Raw genomic sequence first — 22,830 nt, 5'->3', positions numbered from 1 at the left:
TGGTTGCCAGGGGTCGTGGGGATGAAGATTGATGACTCTTCCTCATCACCACTAGTTGACCTCTTGTCTTTGCGCAGACTCAGTTGCTCCTTGGCTCCATGTGCCTGACGTGGTCTTTGTACAGGGCAAAACACCCCTGAGCAGAAGCGTGGTGCTTTTCTTTCAGTTAAAGAACATTCATCTTAGCAAGGATCCATTGAGATGACCTTTCGTTGATCTGCATTTCAACTCCTTTCCTTGAATCTTGCTTTCTTGTCTGGCTTGGAGATCATTTTACTAGTAGCCTAGGACTTGGCTGTCTCATGTTCCCTGTGCTGGCACCAGGGCACTGAGTATTGATTGTTTCTCCCTGTCACATCAGAACGAAGGGCTGGCCCTGATTCCCTCCAAGCCCCTCTGTGCAGGTCTGTGCAGCTAGATGAGTCCGAGGACCAAGATAAACTGATGGTGTTGGAGTCCCTCCACTGTCAATAATCCCATCTGGGGTTCAAGTTTTCTCCTTCACGAATCTCCTAACTAATATCTTCAAGTAATATCATCATTAACAAACTGTATTCCTACTCCTGCTGTTCTTCCCAAGGTTGTGAGACTCCAGATACCATAAAAATGCACTTGGAGGGTGTTGGGCCTGCATTTCTGGAAGAAATACACTCGCCTTGATGTAGTGGCAAATCATCCAAGCAGTGGGGAGCTTGCATCTTTCTGTCTGCCAGCTGATACCTTTTGCAAAACCAGACAAAACTGTGAAGATTTCTTTAGCTGAGTTTTTAATCAACTTTGAAAAATGGAACATTTCCCAACAAAATGGTTTACTTATTCCTTTCAAAACAATACCCTCTCAGCCTCTGCCTTTTCAAATAATGGATGCACAAAATTTAGTGAGATATTTTGTCACTTCTTCCTTTTTAGACCAAAACCAAAAAACATTGTCAAGTTCTTCCAGAATTATTTTTTTTTAGCACATTTAATTTGATGTACTAATAAAAGTCCAATCTTTTTTCAGATCTGACTGGAATAAAACTTGATGTTCCAAGCCCACTGATATCAAGCTGCACCTGGCTGTTCTGATGCTTGTCTAGAGACAAGCCAACACTGGAGCCCCAGATCAGAGCTACTGCCTGAAGAACAAACAGCTGAGTCCTCCCTGCCGGGCACTTTGAAGGCACCAAGCCTGGTGCTTAGATCTCTGCTCTGCTTCTGCCTCTGAGCATTTCCTGCCAGCTACCCCTGCAGGACCTGCTCTTGTGACCTATCTGACCTACCCTGTCTCTTGCTAAACTGCAGCTGGCCATCTCCTGCACCTCCAGAGCAGGTCAGGGCACCAAGCTTGTTGCCTGGACTGGAGCTTGCAAAGCTCCCCCAGCACAGGCTTGCATACAAAGCAGGCACTGTGTTCTTCTGCGGAGGCGAAACCAGCCCTTCTCAAGGAATCGCTTTCTAAAAAGCCCTCATGGAGCACAAACCTCTGATTAAAAGGAAGGAAAGTCATTTTCGATGTCTCCATTCAAGAACTATATTACTAAGCCTTTCAATAATTACTGAGCTAATCTGACATTCATGATCCTCTCTAACTGATGGACTTGATTTCAGTCATTCATTCCATGCCATATAGAATCTGATTAATAAGATATTACTTAGTGGAACATAGTTTCTTTTCTTCCCCAAGGACATTATAATTTTAGAAATAATTTAAATATTACAAAGGATAGCAGGTAATTGGCAGGAGCATTTATCATGCTGCTCTGTAATTTGTGGGCTTCCTCATCACCAGGAGAGGGCTTTCCCAAAAGATCACTTGATATTGTAGTTGGGAGGGAGCAGAGGGAAAGGAGGTGGAAGAACAGGTGGGAATGCAATGGACAGGAGTCAGAGCTGAACACAGACACAGGTTCCACACTGTAAAAAACATAGGTCAACCTCTCTCTGCTGTTACCAGTCTGATCCTATGCCCAAAGAGATGAGAATGATTTATATGCACCAGTGAGGTTACTTCCAGCTCACACTGATGTGCCCAACATCTGAATTCCTCCCTGGATTTCCACTTACTCATCCTTGAGGAAGCACACCCTGTGCAGGACCAGACCCTTCTAACCACTGTTTGCCCCTGGGGTCCACAGCCTCCATGAAGACTGACATGGGGCAGGGGATCTCCAGTGTCTTCCATCCACTCCAGACCAAATCTATGCATTTTCCAAGATGTTATGTACAATTTGAAGTGCCAAGAAACTCTGACAAAGAAAACAAAGGCAACATTATTATTATGTTTTTTAATTGGGCTCAAGCCTAGTGAACAGCAGATAAAGCAAGACGAATGAAAATGTTGACAGTACCAACTTACCTCTTTGTTATAATCATGCTGGGAGCTGCCTGTCTTGGCAAAGAAGAGCCCAGCGTCTCAGTGCTGACAGCATGTGCAGTGTATTCCTTCTGAGCCTCACGACCCTTATGTCTTTTACAAAGAGAATATTAATGTTCCTTCTGCTATGCCAGACCCAGGGCTGTAGACCTCATGCAGTTCATTTTAATTCTCCCAGTAGATCTCAAAATAATTTGATACCTGCATGTCTGCTTTCTCTCATGGACATTATTGGGTTAATTAATATCCAGTTGACTTTCTCAGAGCCCTGTGTGCAATACATTAGGATATAAGCATTACAGGAAAAAAGTTATCACATAGAAAATGCATGTTGAGTGTGCCACGTATTACCCTGCTTCTAAAAGCATTTTAGGCTGCTCACACCACCTTTGCAGTGTGCCACAGCTCCTTGCCAAGCCCTACAGAGGTGTGTGTCCATACAATGCCCCAGCTTTGCATTTAATCTCTAACATGAATCTGTCAGCAGTGCCCTGCATCATCCTCATCTGTTCCCCTCGTAGCTATGAGCAGCCAATCCAGGCTGTGCTGGCTGACTGCTGTCTGGGACACATCTGAGTGGCTGGGTATTTGCAACGTGAAGGTATGCAGAATAGTCCCTGCACCTGCCTCTCTATCAAATACCCAGCAATTCTCCAGCAAACCGATGCAAATCTGCTAAGCCACAACACATTCCCAACGTGTTTCATGAGCATTAGTGATTGCCCTGAAGATAAGGAGCACAACAGCTGTTTGGGGCTCAGTGACGTCAGCACCTATACCAGGTTCTCCTCCTGCTCCTCCTCAAATTAACCCATAAGAAGGGGGATGTGGAAACAATGCCAGCCCAGGTTGCTCCTTCCCAACCCCTTCTGCAGTTCTGCTGCCCCTGAGCCATGCTAACATGTGGAGATCCAAGCTACACACTGGAGAAGTGAAACACTCTGTTTTAAAAGCATGTCCTGTAATGATAAACTCTGCAGAGGATTCCATAGAAAAACATCCTCATCACTGGATTCGGACCCCAGCCTTGCGCCAGATATAGCCCCCAGGTGCAGTTACAAGGCTCAGAGTTAAAACAGGCTCTAGTCATTTACCTTCATCTCAGAGCGCACAGTCTTTCAGAAAAGCAAGGTGTCGACCTCCACAACCTTCCCTGTGCATCCCTCTGTGGTCTTCTGCCTCCCTGATCTCATCCCAAACAGGCTTTTGGTGCCTGCAATGTTACATATGAAACCATGGGGGGCTGAAAAAATGCCTTCTCCTATCAAAAGGATGGGGGTGGGGAGAGGGGTTAGGGATTAATTAAAGAAATTAAATCAGAACTTCAGAGGTCTTGGGGTTTTAGAACATGACAACTTTATTAAATAGAGTGTTTTTATTACTCAAAGCAACAAAAAATGAAGTAAAAACAAGTGAAATTAAGCTAATGAAAAGCTAAATAATTTAATTGAGAAAATAATTCTCAGTAAATGCTGGTTTGATGTGTGCTTGTTTTTTTTCTCTCAAATGCCAGACCTTTTTTCTCCTAAGTGTTTCCCTACTGATTTTGTGCTCCCTTTGCCACCCACTTCCCAAAGCTTGCTGCAGCCTTGCTGTGCTGTTTCGAGTGAATCCTGCCTATTGTTTGGTTTAGTCCTCATCTTACAAAGTCTTCTGGTTTTGGTGGTCACTGATGTCACCTGTCCTCTCAGTTGTTCTCCTGCAAATGATTTCCAGAAATGGGCAAGCAGAGTAGGCTGTCTTAGACTTCTAGGTCAACCATCAACCTTCTTTGTTTCTTTGGGCCCCAAAAATATTTTCTTCTGATTTCCAGTGTACCAGTAGAGAGCCTGTTCTTCCCACAATAGCATCCTCTGTGACATGTGGAAAAGCTGAAGTAGGAGACCTGGAATCATTGAAGTAGAAGTAGGGTTATTGTCACATCTTTCTTATGCTAATTATGTGAATTGGAGTGGTTAGGAAAAAATAAAATAAAATCAACCCCATACAAGGTACATCAATGGCCAGCACAGCATTAAGGGAGGCTGAATTTCTTGGTGTTCCTCTGGATGAGTGGACTCAGTACTGAGCAGGTTGTTCACAACTTGTGCAGCTATAGAGGTTACCAATTCTTGCCATCTCATCACCATAACAAATACTTTCTTAAACAAACAAACATCCATTTCACAATTTCAGCTGTTTTTTCGTTTTGTTTTGTTTTGTTTTGTTTTGTTTTGTTTTGTTTTCAGCTAGCTCTTACCCTTCTAATTATCAAGGAAGAAGCATGACCTCTAAGGCCTTCAAAGCCATAAAGCATGTGTTCAACCATTCCCAGCATCTAGGAGGACTCACCAGCCAGTTTTTGCATGTGAAGTGTTGGCATAGCCCCTGCTGCATGGAGGATCCTGAATTGCTCCTGACGAAGTCATTGAACCAAACAAGGACAAACCAGAGCAACTTTTTGCAAGGAGTCCCAAACCAAACAGTCCTCCGAACTGAACAGTCCAAAAGCAGGTCTCCTTAACCATCACAAATTGTAACAGCACTTCCATAATGACTGTGTGGTTTTTAGAAAGACAGTGCACACTTTGGTTTGTACACATGCTCCAGCTGGTGCCCACTCCTGCACTGTCTCACGGCACAATCCTGTCAGCATATGCCAACTGTTCGTCTTAACAGGATATCCACCACAGTGCATCATTTTGGGACATTGCTTGATCTTCTGCACATGCTTGCATACTTGCAATTTTCCAGTCCAACAATGAATATCATAGACCAAGTGTGGTGGTGATACAGAAAGACACCACCCCCATCATTATTAGTGCCCACGATCATGGCCTGTTCCCCATCACTGCGTCAACCACAGTTAAACAGTTCTTTGTTGACAATATTTTAATTGGTAAATGGGGCAATTTCACACACATGCTAAAGTCATATGCTTTTCAGCTAAGAAGAGTCTTAATGTGCAATTCCTTCTACAACTGGGAGGGCTTTCTAGACAGAGTGAAGAGACATGACTCCCTGCTGCTTGTCTCTCATGTGGCAGCACCAAATTTATCATCTTTCCCAGTCTGACTTTTTAAAATGAGAACAGCAACAAAAATACATTGATTCTGGCGGTATGTCTGCTTTGATCTGAAAAGCGAATGTCATTTGCGAGATTCGTGGGATCCTGTCCGCAACATCCTTGTGGTCCGAGGGTGGGGTGCAAGCTATGTCATATCAGGGTGACTGAACTCAGGTGATGTTTGTCTGATTGTGCTCTAAAGAACATCCACTACCATTATTTTTGTTATGACCCAGCTGTTATGGCATTTGGGCTTCCCAACAACCACTATAGCTCTTGTTTGGTGTCCCCTCTGACATTTGCAGATATATTTGTCTGCTCCACTGAGAAGCCCTTTGCCATGGTGTCAATTACCTGCCCAGATCAACAGGGATTTTTGTTTGTTTGTTCTGTTTTTCGCTATGGTAGCAGTTGTTTTGCAAAATTTGTGGATGCTCAGAGTCTGGCAGGGGCCATAGGAGGGATGCTCCTCCTGTGGCCTAACTGTGGTATGAATATGTAAAGATTTGAAACAAAAAGGGAAGAAAGAGATGAAAATACTGATAAGCCACCTTTTATCTATAATGATCCATTATAATGAGGGGTAGGGAAATCCATTATTATTGTATGACATAAGCAACATGTTAATTGATGTAAGAGATATGGACAGCTTTGGCATGCTGGAGGTGTTTTTTGCTTTTCCAGGTTGTTTCACATCAGCTTGTTGTGCTGAAAGCAGCAGAGCAGATTCAAAACAATCAAAAGCAATTAGGGATTCTTGGGAATGATCTCGTAGGAAGCCGCAACAAACTTTAAGTAATTATGTTGTTACAGCTTATTGGGTATGTATTAGTTTAAAACTAATTATTAAACCCCACAGAAGATACTTGAAATAATTATTCTCATTTGGAGAGACATGCTTGAAATAACGATTCTGATTTGCAGACTCACATTACCTACAACAGGAATGCTAGATGGCCCCAAGACCAAAAACATAAACCTTCCTGCTCTCCGAGCTTTGTGGAGAATGGTGCAGTGAGGTCTGCACCCCAAAATCATAACACACTATTCCCAGTAAAGGGCAAAGTTGGCTGGTGGGATGCTCTCCACGCCAAGCTGTGGCAGCAGAGCCTTGTGGCTGGGTGCTGTGACCAAGGCCACACGATCCCGCTGTTCCCCGTGGCACCAGCCTGAGCCCTGTCCTTACACCTCCTCTGTCCCACAGCACCAGCACACCATCAGGGCAGGACTAGTACCTGCACACCCAGCAACCTCTCTTCCAAGATTTTCTGTGCATATGCAGAAGAACTATTCAACACACACGTGGAAAAACAAGAACACTTCTGTCTTGAATTTCAACAGAGGGAGGAACCTTTTTTACCAGCAACAGTGCAGCATTGAGAATAGGGACCCCATCTCCCTCTCATCCCTCTCATCCCTCCTCCCTCTGCTGCTGATCTATCTTCTTTGCACTCATGCAGGTAAAAACCCCATACTCAGTCTTCTCAACAGCATGGGGTGCAGGCAGGATGGGAAAGAGGTCACACCTGCTGCACCAAATTGGCTTATGTATTGTGCTAAATCAGATTACAGGCACCAGACAGGAGGTTTAAAATAAATTGAATATCAAAAATTTAAATACATTTTATGAAACTTCTAGCTTCTACATGAACACAGCTTTCAAAATAATGAAGGGATGTTAAGTATGCATCCTGGGATGTTTCTGCTGGCAATAACCTTTAACAGCCTTCCTCGCTGTGTTGAGAAGCTAAACTCATGCATATTCGCTGTGCACATTCTTGCTATTCAAAGTAAGTGCTGCGAGTATCACTGATTCATGTTCAGCCAAGTGTCCTGTTTCTTCATGCCTGGGAAAATGTCCAGTGAGACTCGTCAAATGCTGTGTGCCTTCAAGCTTTGTGAAAAAAAGAGGAAACCCCCAAACCAGTGATTAGGCCCAAGCAAATCCCACAAGCTACCTGCCAGTATTCACATTTACAGCATAAAAGCTCCGAGGCATGTTTCAGGGGTTTTACAGTTCATCTTTTTGTGCTTAATAAAACTGGGGGAGGCATTTTGAAAAAATATACCAAAAATACACCTGGGAGTCAGCAAAAAGAAGGGTTTCTGTATGTTCAATGCAATTAAATAATAAAAAGGCAGATTATACACACAAAAAAAAATAATTATTTCCATCACTTGAAGAAATCTCTCAACACCTTCATGGCAAGATGTCAACAACTGCAGTGCTGGAGAAGAAATGGGGAAAATTATGGAACAAAAAGCATTTCTTGGCAATGTCAGTGGGTGATATGTGGGCTCCGCAGCTCTGTTAGGAGTTAGAGAGGAGATCACTAGGATGAGGCCCAGGGGCCTTGGGGGAGAGCCCCCCACAGGCACCCGCAAGGAGCCCACTGCAGGGGCAGGTGACCAGCACCAGAGCCTCCACTGATGGCAGGGTTATCAAAGACAAACCCTCTCAAGAGAGTCAGGTTTGAGTGAACAATATGACAGAGATATTGGAGATATTCCTAGGAAAGACACCAAGCTTCCCTAGATCACTATCTGAGAGTGAACGTGCTCAAGGGAAGAAAAACAGAATCATTTATTGTTTCTTGCTTTAAAATGTTGATTTTGACTATAATGCTTTGATTTTTCTGGTAAAGAAAATCTAGCTGCAGGAAGAATTTTGGTCTCTGCCTTCACATTCTTGAAAACCCTAACTCCTAATATGCGTAGTCAGATCTTTGGGATATTGCTATGCACCCATTGCCTTCAGTGCAGTCTTTAACAGCCCATTATATCACACAATTTTCCTGAAGGCTGGTGCTTTATAGGGGATATGATATACGCAGTCAATGCCATTTGCTACCATCCATGAACCAAAAGGACTGTTGTGGTATAACCTGGCCAGCAGCTCAGCACCACATAGGCATTCACTCACAGTCCCCGTCCCTTCCCCCAGTGGAACAGGGGAGAGAATCATAAAAAAATACAGCTTGTGAGTTGAGATAAAGGCAGTTTAATAGGACAGAAAAGAAACAGAAATAATAATAATAACAACAACAACAACATATACAAAGCAACTGATGCACAATGCAATTGCTCACCACTCACTGACCGATGCCCAGCCTATCCCTGAGCAGCCAGTTCCCCCACCCCAGCCAGCCACCCCATATTAATTGTTCCGCATGACCCCAGATGGTGTGGAATACCCCTTTGGCCAGTTGGGGTCAGCTGTCCTGGGTCTGTCCCCTCCCAGCTCCCACTGTACCCCCAGCCTGCCTGCTGGCAAGACAGAATGAGAAGCTGAAAAGTCCTTGGCTTAGTGCAAGCACTGCTCTGCCACAATTAAAACATCAGGGTGTTATCAACATTATTGCCACCCTAAATCCAAAACACAGCACCATACCAGCTACTAGAAGGAAAACTCTATCCTAGCTGAAACCAAGACAGGTATCAATAGTGGACACTAAGAAGATGTTGCAGCCCAATGCCCAGTCCAAAGCTGGGGAAAAGGTGCTGTACCAAACCAAGAAAAATAAAGTCATGAGGCCTGGAAGGTGTCAGGTGGAGTGGTAGAGCAGTAAGACGTAGCAGTGCAACAGTCCTGCTGGGAACAGGCTAAAGGAACACAACTTAATACATAAAGGAGAAAGACAGAACAGATATTAATCATGGATTTACCTGCAGGAAAGGGTTCAGTTAGTGAAGCTCTGAAGTCAGCAAGCAAGGGCAGATTAAGATCCAGTAGGAAAAACCTGAAACCAGGCTAATCCAGATTAAAACTGAAATACCAAACTGACATACAAAGATACATCAGTTTGGAAGATGACATGCTGAAAAATGGAAACTAAGTGGCACATCAAAAATGAGCTAAATGGTGAAGAAATCAGTTTTGGTGGAAATAGGAAAAGCTTCATAAAGCTCATGTCCATCCCAGGGAAGTCTGTACAAGGGAGATGGTGAGCTTCTGCTCAGAAACCACAGTGCTGTGCACTGGAGTATACAAATGCATGTCTTTGTAATTAGCCATTAAGCCCAACAACTGATGTTCACAAGAGCCTTTAAAAGGCAATTTCTAATGATATTGATATTATTCTAACCACATTTCAGACTGCATGTTTTCTATTAAGTTTATTTATACTCCCCTTAAAGAAAGGCCTCATGGCCTCTATTTGCCATTTCAAGACAGTTGCATTAACTTTATCTAATGGGACATATTAGTGATTAAACATGGAACAATTCCAGTTTAAGCATACTTCACAAAATTAGACATTAATTACAGCAACAAGCTTAAGAGAATTAGAGACAACTAATTAATGGGCTGCTTCATTTTTTGTCAGAAGTGATTTCTTCTGATAGAAAATGGAGCTTAAGACCAACTTTACAAATGTGAAATAATCATGGATCTGAAAATACAAGCTTACAGAAAATTTGGCAATAATTTCTGCTAGGAATAAAAGCTAAACAGAAAGGCACCTCCAAGGTCTGAGCTCTGATCATAGAACCATAGAATCATTAAGGTTTGAAAAGACCTCCAAGATCATCTGGTCCAACCATCCCCTTACCACCAATATCACCCACTAAACCATGTCCCTAAGTATCACATCCAGCCTTTCCTTGAACACCCCCAGGGATGGTGATGCCATCACCTCCCTAGGCAACCTGTTCCAATGCCTGACTGGTCTTTATCCCTATATATAATTCTAACTCTTACTTTACATTAACTTGTCCACTTTGGAAAGCAGGTTTTTGTTTGTTTGTTTGTTTGTTTTAACTGTATCATGACAGCATTCCAAACACACAATAAGTTGTTTTGTGTTTTTTTTGACTGTGATTTCAGATTTTGTCCTCTTAGTTTCCCATCTTTTCTTCTTGGTTTCTTCTCCACAGAGATAAATCTTGTGTACCATTTCAGTCAGTTATGCCATTAGATAAAATTTTACAGAAGTGATATTACATTTTTTGATCCCAGAACATGTTATTTTGAAATTGGTTTTTGTTGTTATTGTTGTTGTTCTTTTAATTTTTCAATGGAAGGGGGGAGGGGGTTCAACAGAAAAAAAAAAAAATGTTTGGGAGTGAGGAAGACAAAAAGGAAAAACTAAAAAAAAAAGCATGTTTTAAAATAATGACAAGATGGTCTGTGCGATATTCTTATGCAGTTCTCTCCTCAAAGCCAGAACAGAGGTTCAGGGTTCAAGAAGAAACAGCAACAGTGAGCAGACTCTTCCCTTTTGGTCAGATCCAACAGAGCCTCTTTCCCCTGCTTTGCCATAAACATCCCTTCCACTCTTCTCTCACCCTCTAATTTATCAACTTCTAGTCCCATATGACAGTAAATGTGAAAGCATCCAGAAAGCATAAAAAAAAAAAAAAAAAAAAAAAGACTTTAAGAATTTTTTGAGGATCAGAAAATAAGCCTTTTAGCAAAAGACTAGAATGCTCCATTTGTGGTTTTCAGCTAGTGGCTCCTGAAGGCAGAGGAGAGTCACTGCACTGCTGTTATAATTTTCTCTCTGTCCAGCCAGGTGGGACAAGAAGCTTACATCTGCTGTCAGAGATTTTGCACCGTTGCAGACAGCTAGAAATCATTTTGCACCATTGCAGGCAAATCTGGGCTGGATATACAAAGCAGTACTTAACAGGGAATTAACCAGTGGTGGTCTGTCATTAGGAATACATTGAATACCATCACTTTTTCTACAAGGTGCATTCATTGCCACCAGCAGAATCTCCATGCAGGATCCAACAGATGGGATTGTCTGAAAAATTGTGGGGTCTCTGCCAAGCGAGCAGGAGCGTTCACCACCCCACGGTACACTCCTTCGTGTACCACTTCGTGTACCTTCATGTCACACCAAAGGGTGGAACACACCACTGGTGGGTGGAGAAGTGGGCAGGATCAGCACTGAAAGGCTCTGGGGACATCCCAACAAAGCACAGTGAACTCATTCATCGAGATCCTCTCCTGTACAGCAACGTGGAGCATAAAGAGGGTCCTGGGTGGAAGCTGCTGGAGGTTGCTGCCGTAGCACAGGCTGAGGACGGCTGCGTGCCCCAGGTCTGAGCAGCTCTGGAGCCCTGGGTTACACAGAGATTATTCTAATCCTTTCATTAGCTTAATCCTGCTTTTCTCCAGCGTGGTTGATACTGTTACAAGGAGAAAGGAGTCAGTGGTGCAGGATTACACTCACCCATTCCTGCCAAGGAAAAGGAGCTGGGAATTATCCCCTTCATTGAATTTGGATGGACAGTATATGATTGGCACCATTGGCCCTTCTTTTAATCACATCAGAGTAGATGAGAGATGCTCCATGCACACTCAACAGCTTTGGAAGGGAGAAGCCAAAGCCTCAGAAGATATTTCTTAATTAGGAAGATTTAATTTCTGCAGATTCAGATATTTATTATACTCATTAATCATGCCTTCCCATGTTCTACCAGAGCACTACTCCAGCAGGATCACGGTGTGCTGCCCTCCCTTGCCAGGGTGAGGTGGGAGCACCCCACCGCGGAGCTGGAGTCTTCCAGGAGAGCCTCCCAGGAGGCCTTCCAGCAGAGAGCATTCTTCTGCCCTGGTGTCACCAGGAGAGAGCCAGGAACATCCTTGTCACAGTGATACCTGCAGTCACCACTACCAAAGAGAACTGTGCTGGAGACTCCTGCCTTCTCTGGACAACGTATGTTTAGAGAGGGAGGTGTGACAGCTCCTTTCTCTCACAGCACAGCTTTGGCTGTGAATACCCAGGGAGGTGCAGACCCATCTCTGTGATCAGTGCCAAATCTGACTCCTGTGCTCACAGTTCCCAAGAGGCTCCAGGAATTCCCTTGCTGGCTGCAGACAGTTCTCTGGTGCTGCTGCTCTCGTGAGCATCTGGGGCTGTGTCCTGCCCAGGCACAAACCCCAAGTTGCTCAGTGATGGGAAGGGCAATTGCTGCACCTGGGGAGGAGCAAGCCCAGCACTAGGATGGGCTGGGGGCACGCGCCTGGAAAGCACCCAGGAGTCCTGCTGCACAACAACTTGCCCATGAGCTGCAACGAGGCCTGGCCGCACAGCAGGCAAATGCTGGCCTGGGCTGCATCGGGCACGGTGTCGCCGGCAGCTCCAGAGAGGTGATCTGCTCTGCTCAGCTCTGGGGAGGCCACAGCTGCAGTGCTGGGACCGTGCTGGGCTCCCCAGTCCGAGACAGAGCTGGGCACACTGCAGTGAGGCCGGTGGAAGGCCACCAAGATGCGGGAGGGACTGGAGCAGCTCTGCTGCGAGGAGAGGCTGAGGGAGCTGGAGAAAAGGAGGCTCAGGAGGAGCCCGTCAGTGTCTGTCAGCACCTGCAGGGAGGCTGCAGAGGGGACAGAGCCAGGCTCTCTTCAGTGATGCCAGAGCCCTGCACAAGTTGCTCCCTCCTGGGAGATCTTCAAAAGCTGCCTTGATGTGGGCCCCCTGCTCAGGGTGGCCCTGCTGCAGCAGGCAGCTTGGACAGGGAGCTCTTTTGCTGGGTGCATCTAGCTGTGGAATGAAATACCTGGGAATCTTTAGACCCCCAAAGACAGATGACCCATTGCATGTTAACTCAACTTCCATCCTAGGCAGGGCAGAGAGGACACCAGATCTGGGGGGCGTGGGGGAGGGATCTCTTCCCATCTCCACTGTAACTCAGGTAATGATGATTTTACGAGACCTGCTGTTCTGCAGAATCAAGTCACACCACAGAGCATGGGGCTGGCATGAGGACTGGCAGGCGATAATCAAATCGTACTCAAGCAGATGCAACAGCAGACGAAGATAAATGGGTGGGAGTTAGGAGGGAAGCAGCAAGAATGAATAGGGACTGTAAGACCAGATAGATTAAACAAGATAAAAAGCAATAAATATGTACATTTCTAGTAAACAATGATTAATGGGAAACAGAGAATGTTGCAAGGAGGGGATTATTGGAGCCAGAAGGAAGAGCAGAGACTAAGAGAGCTAATGAGATCGTATGAGGAAAAAGAAGCGTGGCTGTCAAACCTAGCACCACAGCAGCGGGCAGGAAAAGCAAGGACCAGACTGGTGGGACCCTGTTGCCTTGGTTAGCAAAGAGAACAGAAAGCCACCAGGACTGCAGGGGACAACCAGTATGACTGCACAAGAGTCAGCTTCACCACACATTGGTCTCACACCAGCATGGCAGAAGGCAGAGATGATGGTTATGGCCATCCCCACAGAGGTTCCACGTCCCCCATGCCAGTATCTGCATGCAGGGGACTTGCTGCTGCCAGGTAATGCAGGAACCAAGGCTTCCTTCTGCTCTCCTAGGAAGGGAGGTACCCTTGGATATCCATGGCAAACTCATGCTGGGGATGCAGCTTTCCACCAAGCAGCAGCAGATGCTCAGCTTACCTACAGAGCAGCAGAACTTGAGCTCTTTTCCCTGCAGCAGGCCCCCCAAAAGGGTCCTCACAAGACCTTTGCAGCCTTGATGCTGCTGCAGAGCTGTTTGCCAGACACCTTTACCCACAGGTTTGGTAATTGCCTGTCTTCTGCTGCCATCCCAGAGACCTAGAGCAAGGAGGGCTTGGGAAGGAGGGCCATTTGGCAGCCTGAGCTTGCCCAGCTGGAGGGACTCTCAGAAGGAGAGCTGGGGAGCGTAGCAGGCAGTTCTGGCCAAGGACAGGAGCGTGAAGGGCTCACTGCTAAACAGTCCACCAAGCGCTGAGAGATTGAAGCCATCCATTAAAGCAATTTCACTTCTCCCATCAGGTTGCAGGGTTTGCAGTGATAAAAGGAATTAACAACTGCAATTAAACCAAAATCTCCCCTGTGTTGTCAGGATGAGTTATGAGGAGCTGGGTTTTATAATAGCTCTATCCAGGGGACTGCAAGAGATAGCTGGGGGTGGCGGGGGATGAAATGTTTATGGGTTGTGATACCTTGAGCTCTAAGCCACTTTGTTTTCATTGGGGAAAATGTATTAGGAGCCAAGATGCCTGCATGTGCAGGAAGAGGTCCTGCTGGCCAGGAGAGCTAGAAGACGTCAGTCTGCAGTGCCTACATCAGCAGGAGACCACAGCAAGGCCCACTGTGCCACGTCCTCACCCTACAGCCTCCTCAGCGACACGATGAGCAAGGGAAAATGATCAAAAGGCAGTGCTGACACTGCTGATGTCTGAATTTTCAATGGTGTCAGTCCTTCCTCTTACTTCTAAGAGCATAGCAAGCCCTCTCTGCAGCCCTGCAATAATCCCATCTAGGCTGTGCTCTTAATCAAATCAATTTTACTAAGTAATTGAATTAAAAGAGCCATTTATACAGAGCCCAGTTATTTCGGGTCTTTGTGCAGCCTTTAGGAGAGCAAAGCTTCAGTGCTTTCAGGCAAGACCTGACCATACCCAGGGATATCTATCCAGCTCCTTAGGGCAGCAGATCTCTTTTCATGCTCTTCACACAGTGCCCGGCCCAGCAGAGCTGTACTCCACTGCAGCAGCTCCTGGGGTACTGCTGGGGTATGAACCAGCAGCAAGATGGATGGTTTCTGGTGTAATAACAACCACAGGGATGATGTGTTGGGAAGCAGAGTTAGCATAAGAACCGTCATTTCTCGACTGTACCATGCCAGGTAGAGACAGAGGGAGAAGCCACAGCTTTCTCTTAGAGCAGGTTTCAGCTCAGCATTAAGACATCAACACTTCCATGTCCTCATGTGGGGCAGATGTCTCTATCTGAGGTTGCGCAGTCTCCATACTTGAAGCTTTCAAGACCAGACTGAATAAAACCCTGAGCAACCTGGTCTGACCTCAAGTTGATCCTGCTCTGAGCAGGAGGTTGGTCTAGAGACTTCCTGAGGTCCCCACCAACCTACATTTGGCTACCTCATTGTTCCTGAGTGTGACCCTGACTCTTCCAGCCATTGCAGCTGCCTGTTGATTCTGAGAACACATGAAATATCTGCTGGGTGGTAGTCAGTGTCTCCCAGCTAGCAGCAAGTCACTCCAGATTTCATTCCTTCTCAAAGGAGTTCTGCTTTAAGAGCTGTCCACTGCAGAGTGCACAGCAGCAGTGAGCCCTGCAGCAGCAAGTAGCAACACCTGGGTTACAGGCTCTGCAACACCAAGTAAACTCTTTGTTTCAGAATTAATATATTTTTAATTTATTTTATTTTATTATTATTTTAATTTTTTACCAGAAGCACTTTGGGGGTTTCATATGTGTTTTTGTTTTTTTTTTTTTTTTTTAAACAAACATACCAGTATTGGCCAAGAACAGCAATGTATGCTGCCATTAGTACAATAAAGAAAAAATCAGCACTTCAAGGGGAATTTTTCAGTTTGCCTACAGGCAGCTTTTCAAACTTCCTCTTTGGGTCTTTCCCTTTCTTGTTCTCTGGAATGGGCTGCAGCCCTACCAAGCTGAGATAGCAAAACGTCATCAGTACAGAAATAACAGAAAAGTACAAAAATCGTATTAAATTGTCCAGAGACATCCCTGACACACAACGCTAGGGGAGGCACCCGACCTCATTGTGCAGTTCCTAGGGCTGCGTTTCACAACAACCTGATTGGGATTTAATGACAGGGACTTAGAAATACAGAGCATTTCCCTCATGCAAAATGGGGATCAAACTGAGCCCAAATACTTGAGAATGGAAAAATCTATTAGACAGCCTGTCTCCGGCAAAAGACTGAGAGATTAGTACTGGCTTTATCCCATGGGATTATCCCTGCTTGCGTGTTTTAATTTACTCACTGTTATGGATAGGTGCTTTGAACATCTAAATAAATAAGTGATTCGATTGCATAAATTCTCCATCAGATTTAATTCTCACATATTTAAGAATTATCTTGTAATGCCATTTGTGCTCGTGTCTCATTAAATAGATCTGCAGAAGATTTTAATTTTTTTATTTTTTCTAGTTTCATATTGAAGATGCATGTCAGTAACACAAAATGATGAACCAAGCACTAATGAGAAGGAAAATCTTGTGGGAAGCAAATGTCAAAAGCACTGCTCGGTACAAACACGTGGGTTGAACCTTTGGCTGTGCCTCCCCTGTGGCAAGGATGCATCTCGGTGGTCTCCCTCCCAGCGTCAAGGCAGAGTCTCCCTGCCAGCACAGACAGACGTCATGTCTGTGCCCTCCTTCCTTCTCTGCACCATTTAATGGCTTCTTACTGTTTCACAGATTAGGAAAAAAAGCCTTCCCAATGTTGCCAGGCAGCGTCAAAGGCAGAGAATTGCCTTAAATCTCCTTTGACGCCAGAGACAAAGCCATGGTCTGTGTCTGATGGCTGCGGACAGCCCTATCTGACTTTAGTTCAGACAAATGCTTCCTTTCTCAGCTACGCTGGAAAAGGAACACACATCTAATAACACGATCTTAACTAGTTTTCAGATTGTGCATGAAATAATTAGTTGTAGAAGACATTTTCTTATGTACCATTCAGGTTTAATTAGGAAACATGTTCATGAAGCTGGCCCACGTGACAGAGGCGCATAGCTGCACAAACATGGCTGGGAAGAAGTTTGGATTGTAAGGCTAAATGGGAAGTCTTCACTTTAGGAAAAAAAAATCCTGTGGGAATGAGCATGGAGACAGCAAGTCCATGGTGAAGACTCACTGGCTTATGGAGACCCCAGTTTTCTTCCAAGCAGGCCATTGCTGTGAGGAGCACTGTGGTTTAATGCATTACAGCAAGGTGCAGAGGGTGGGTGCTCATGAAGAAAGAGGATGAGGGAAATGTAAAGCATCCCTTGGCTTCTAGTCCAAGAGCAGCAGCAAAGCTTTGTTTTGCTCCAGGGTGGGAGACTGGACAGAACAGCAGGAAAACAGTAGGCAGCACACCTGCATGCAGAGCTTTTAGCGAGCCTGGAGAGGGGGAGATGCTTCCACCAACCACCTCTCCTCTTCAGTGCATTGAAAAGTTCAGCCCACCGCTTGACACCTTTTTTTTATGACACCAGACCTGGTAACTCCTTCTTCAGGATGCTGATTCCTGCCTTCTGGATCCCATGTTTTAGATGTAGCCTTGCAATATTTGCCAAATACAGGTACAATTTCCAAGCAAACCATCTGGGATCTTTCCTACAGCTCCCCCTTTTTAATCCTTTGGGTTTCCTAATGGAGTCCCATGTCACTTGTAAATCTCTGTGTAATGCAAGAATTCATGCCTTCAGCAGCATGATTAGTTGGCCTGACACCCAGACAGACCTCTAGGCATGCATTAAATCTTTATACTCTATTTACTTTTTACTGAAGGTATTTTACAAGCCTCTGAGTTTCTGAGTTAGTTGCCATGGCTTAAAGAATTTTCTCTAACCATATTCAAAAATCTGTTCTGTGCCTCAGATTTGTTTTTGACTTTGTTTGGCACTGAAACCAGGAACAGTGTCACTGCTATGCAAGATATGTCATGAAACTACATATATATAATTTTTATTCCCTTGTTATAAAAAGGCTTTGTGTTGTGTTTGCATTTTGAATTTACCAGTGGAACAATAGCATTCTATTTGGGTCAGAATTAAGGTCCTTGTACTATCATAAAATTCATGCTTAATAGGAATAATTTTGTTTGCTATTTGGGCACTGCAAGAATTATGATGTCCCTAACTATTTGCATTGTTGCTTTTAAGTGGCCAGGTGTTTTGGATGCTGTGATAAGTAAGTGCATTGTTGTCAGTCAGCCACCATAATTGGGTTTTGAAACAAAGACTTCTAGCTTTTGGAATATTTACCAGCAAGTAGTGACATTTTCGACAGATCAGGCAAAGCTGCTGACTCGAAAAAGCTTATTTTTGTGACTATCAGCAACATGACCTCCCTGGTTTGAAAAGAAAAAGAAGTGATTGTTCTGCTTAGAGCTGACAACAGGGTTCAAAATTCTTTCTCATATTCACAGCGTATTTCTAATCCAACTTGATAATAGAAACTGCACTTAGAGGGATATATTTCACTGCTGCACATGCATTCAAACTCAGGTCAGGAAGAATTTTGGCTTAGAGAATGTGTTATTGTGATTAGCTGCTGAGTGCAGAAATACAGTAGCCCAGACAGCATCAAAATTCCCACTTCTCCTTATTATGAGAAGGGATATATCTGATCCATTGTCACATTTGCAAATGGCTTACCCCTTGTATGAACACACGCAGTTCCTTGATGCGAATAATAAATCTTACCTACTTTGCTGAATGACATTAATGCATTCAATGCTAAAAAAGTTGTATTTGTGCTTACCTTCCTGACAGCAATTCCAGAGATTTCCAGAGCCTGAAACAAGAGATAACCTAATGAAACGATCATTAGTCTTTTTTGCCATAGCCATTATGCCCCATGACTTCACAATTTCTGGACATGAAACTCTTGGTATTTTGCCTTTCCCTTGCTGATTCTCCATCATGTATCACTACCAACATAGTGACAGGCACTACAAAACCGGTGGTGAACTCACATCTAAGTTTTACACCTCCAGCTCTTCATGAGTCTAAAAGCAGTACTAAAGCTCAGCACGGCTAAAAGACCAGCTTGAATTTAAGTTCCACGATGGAAATGACCTGATGTTGGCAGACTGATATGCTAGGAGGTAACCATAGAAACGTTCCCAGTAGCTTACATGGAAGATTAAAAGTTGCAAGAAGGCAGAAACATGGTCTGGATTAGTTTTTATTTGTCCAAGGCCATCACTCCAGCAAGGAATTATTAATTATGCATTCAAATTCTTCACTTTTGAGGAAGAGCCTCCATGTAACTGCAATTCCTAATGGAATGGAGAGCTCCAAGGTGAGAAAAAAAAAAAAAAAAAAAAAAAAAAAAAAAAAAAAGACCATGTGTATACACACATGCAATTTTTGCAGCTCTTGCAGTTGCATCATTACATGTGCACACAGGCACTGTAGTGTACAGTGAAGGCAGCTGGACCATGGCACAGAACAGCTGATGCTGGACTTCAAGTCACGGAGCTAAAGCCAAGGGTGGTGTTGGGAAAAGGCTTCTGCTTTTAAATATGGAAGAGTCAAACCTTGGGAGAGGGAAGGCTGTCAGAAATGTTTGTGTTTCCACGACAGATGGTCTCTGAAGGCCATCTGTCATGGAAACTTGGAGCCACTCAAGGCTTGGACGGCGAGTCCTTCACCACCACTGATGAGCTCACTAAGAAGCTGTCAGAGCAAGAAATGTCTCAATGAAAGGAGCAAAGCAGTTGTGGACACGACCCTGATCTGCATGCATTCAGCTAGTATCACCCTATCCCCTCAAGCACGCAGTGAAACAGCCTTTTCTGTAAATCCAGACCTGGCAAAAAGCTCTCATTCCCAAAGTACATGATTATTCCAGTCCCTATACATATGAATAATTCATCATGCAATGTGGATCCACAGCCTTGAATCTCTCTTTTCCCACAAAACTGTGTCAATTCTGTGTGATGCAAAACCACGCAAGGTCAGTATCATTTTTCATCCACTTTGCACAGGTACCAGAAAAGGTACAAGATTTGGGGCACCCATGGGCACATCACCACAACACCTACTTGCGATTCCCTCTGTTGAGCAACTTCCATGTGTATGCAAAAACAAAACAAAACAAAACAAAACAAAACAAACCACCAAATTAAAGCTTTCAGAATCCATATGCTTTAGGAGTGTAGTCCCGTAGTCACTGCATTTGTTCTAATAATAACTAATGAATCGTTAGGTGTGAATCAGAGGAGCAATCATGGTTTAATCATGGTTTAATTTGTTTCACAATACTCCTGTAAGATTCCATGTATAGTTTAATTATATTGAAAACCAAGAATCATTTGGGTAAACTTACTATTAGCTGTTGCTACTGTAACCTGCTTACGCCACCTGATGGGCACCAGCATGGGGGTCCCAGGAGTACAGATGGGCAGGGAGGGAGATTTGGCCGCAAGGGACACAGCTGTTGCTCATGGAAAATCGTGTTCATCTGCAACTTGTTTCCTCCCAAGAGGAGGCTCAGCCTCTGACACCTGTGTATTGGCACCTTTGGGCTAAAGTGCCAGGTGCCTTTGCACTGGGGCTGGCCATGAAGGCAGTGTTCAGAGGCTACAGCTGCTTGTGCTGAGTCTTTGTGCTCAGAGTGTAGGATCTGAGCACAAAGTGCTCTGCACAGACATCTTGTTACAGAACAGCTTTCCAAGGCCACTTCTTCTTCTTCTTTCCAAGACCACTTCTTCTCCATAGGAAAATCTTCCACCATACATTACATCTTCAAAGTAAAAATATCCCTGAGTGCCCCAGATGTTGCCAAACTTTTCCAGAGATAAATCTGCACAAATAATACAAAGGAAGATTGCTTTCAGAGCAAGGTCTGGTCCCACAGGCATTTGGCTTACTTGTTTTTAATTCAGGATGTCTGCTGCTTGTATGCACCCACCGCCCAAGAGGGCATCTAGGTCTGCAGTGAGAAGCCCCAGCAAATATGAATCACACATGACCACAGTCATTGCAGCAGGCATGTCTCACTCTTGCAGGCTACAAACCTGGCTGTTGCCAAAAATAAATAAATTAAAAAAAAAAAAAAAAACTGAGAGAAAAAAAAATCATACTTTTAAAACCATGATAATGTCTTGTTAATGTCACAGCATGCAGCAAGGCATGGGTGATCCACATCTCAGTTAGCTGTCTCTTCTTTTCCTTGTGTCAAAGACTAAAAGAAATGCCAGGTGGAATCAAAAGCCAGACAAATCAGACCCAACATATGTTACTGCTAATAAATTTTTGCTGATGATCTATTTGAGAAGTTCATGCTCCTGCCCTTTCTTTGTAGTATCCAGACAGCTTCTGTATAAAATTAATAACAAGAATTAAATCCCTGGTGAGCTTCAGGCAATATCTGATCCTTTTCCCTCCCAAGGACAAAGCTCTGCTCTGTGTGGGTTTAACACAGCTTTGCTAAGCAAAGTGGTGTAGTAGAGAGGAATTGTTTTTTCCAACAAGATTTTCAGAGATTTTGAAATATAGTCCCGATAGGAATGAGAAGCCAAACATTTGTATTTCCTTCATAGATAATTCTAGAGGGGAAAATTACAAGCAGCCAATGAGAGCATTTAATTTTTGCACAATGCAGTGTGATTTTGTTTCTTAAATTGTATAATCAATTACAACATATTGTATTGTAAACTACATTATGTTCTTTGCAATCTAAAAGACAGCAGTAGCAAAATGAAAAGTGAAAACTTTCCAATGCAGTATCCTGCAGGAATCAGATCCAATGCCGCCCTGAAGGACTGGAGGCCTGTGAGAGCAAGAAGCAGCACAGGGATGTCTCAGAGACTTTCTCAGTATCTCCAGAAGAGCAGGAGCTGTGTGAGGACTGGGGACAGGCATGGCGTGGTGGAAGGAGCTCTGGCCACCTGAAATGTGCTGCTCTAATGAAGCAGTGGAAGAGCCCAGCAAAAAACAGGTGGTGGCACACCCCAGCCAGAGCCAACGCACCCAAGTCATCTCCTCCACCTAGGATCCCAGCTCACTTACGCCACTCTCAGAGTCATGACATGAGGATTAAGTACAGAATTGACATTCTGCATCATCCCAAAGGTCCGGCTACCTGTCTCTGAATATGTCCAGTAAAATCACTTGATTTCCTAATGAAGGAAAGGACAAGTTCATTCCTTTACCTGGTCTATGTCCTACTTATGACCGCTCAGAACTTACCTAACACTTCCACACACCAGTCATTGTGGCAAAGAGTTACGTAATTTAGTCATAGTGTGAATGAAAAAAAGTAAAAAAGAAAAAAATTAGTCTGCCTTATATTCACTGCCACATGATCCTGTTTTTTAGCTGCTCATTTTCAGCTTCTGAGAAAGAGTACACAGTCATTGCAGTTCCTCTTCCCCCACCATTCATGCAATTCTATATCCTTAATAGATGCTTGCGTATCTCTTTCCTGGGTTGAACGGGTAGAGTCTACTTTGCCTAACATTGCAGGTCTGGGCCATTCTGTTGCCTTCCTCTGAATCATTTCAAGTCTGTGCCTGCCTTTCTAGCGCTGAGATCAGACCTGCACATGTGTGGGCACGCAGTGTATTACAGAGCTGCACAAGCTAGGTTTGTGTCCTCGTTGTAACTTCATCTTAATGACACCTAAGTCTCTGAGATGTCAATGAACACCAAGCTAGTATTTGCAGAAGACTCTCCAGAGCCGCTCCAGGATCTCTTTCCTGAGCAGTAATAGCCAGCTCAGAGTACACCTTTGTCAATGATTGTGCCTCACTTTGCAATTATTGACATTGCATTTCATCTGACATTCTCTGCCTTAGTCACTAAGGATCATGAGATTCTTCTGCAGCTCCTTGCAATCAGCTGTCATTTCTCCCTGCTGAGTCGGAAATGTCAGAGGCTGACAAACAGAGTAACATCCCTTTTGGCTGAGCAGATTGGATTACACCTTGCAACTGAACTAAGGACCAAAGATGAGGTTGAAGGAAATTACTCATCTTAGGCAAAATAAA

At 44.2% G+C, this 22,830-nt stretch overlaps 1 long non-coding RNA gene across 1 annotated transcript; it reads right to left on the bottom strand.

Moving 5' to 3' along the window:
- Positions 1–16,879: 16,879 nt before the first annotated feature.
- LOC311420576 lies at positions 16,880–19,939 on the bottom strand. The gene is made up of 3 exons (XR_014684376.1): positions 19,882–19,939; positions 18,594–18,626; positions 16,880–17,507 (listed from the first exon to the last, which is right to left on the bottom strand). It is a non-coding gene; the product is annotated as an uncharacterized lncRNA (long non-coding RNA).
- Between the last annotated feature and the right edge of the window lie 2,891 nt (positions 19,940–22,830).

Source organism: Aythya ferina (assembly GCF_964211825.1).
Source record: "Aythya ferina genome assembly, chromosome: 17".
Classification (NCBI taxonomy): Eukaryota; Metazoa; Chordata; class Aves; order Anseriformes; family Anatidae; genus Aythya; species Aythya ferina.
The sequence above is the reverse complement of the archived record's forward strand: the minus strand, read 5'-3'. Positions and strand labels throughout refer to the sequence as shown.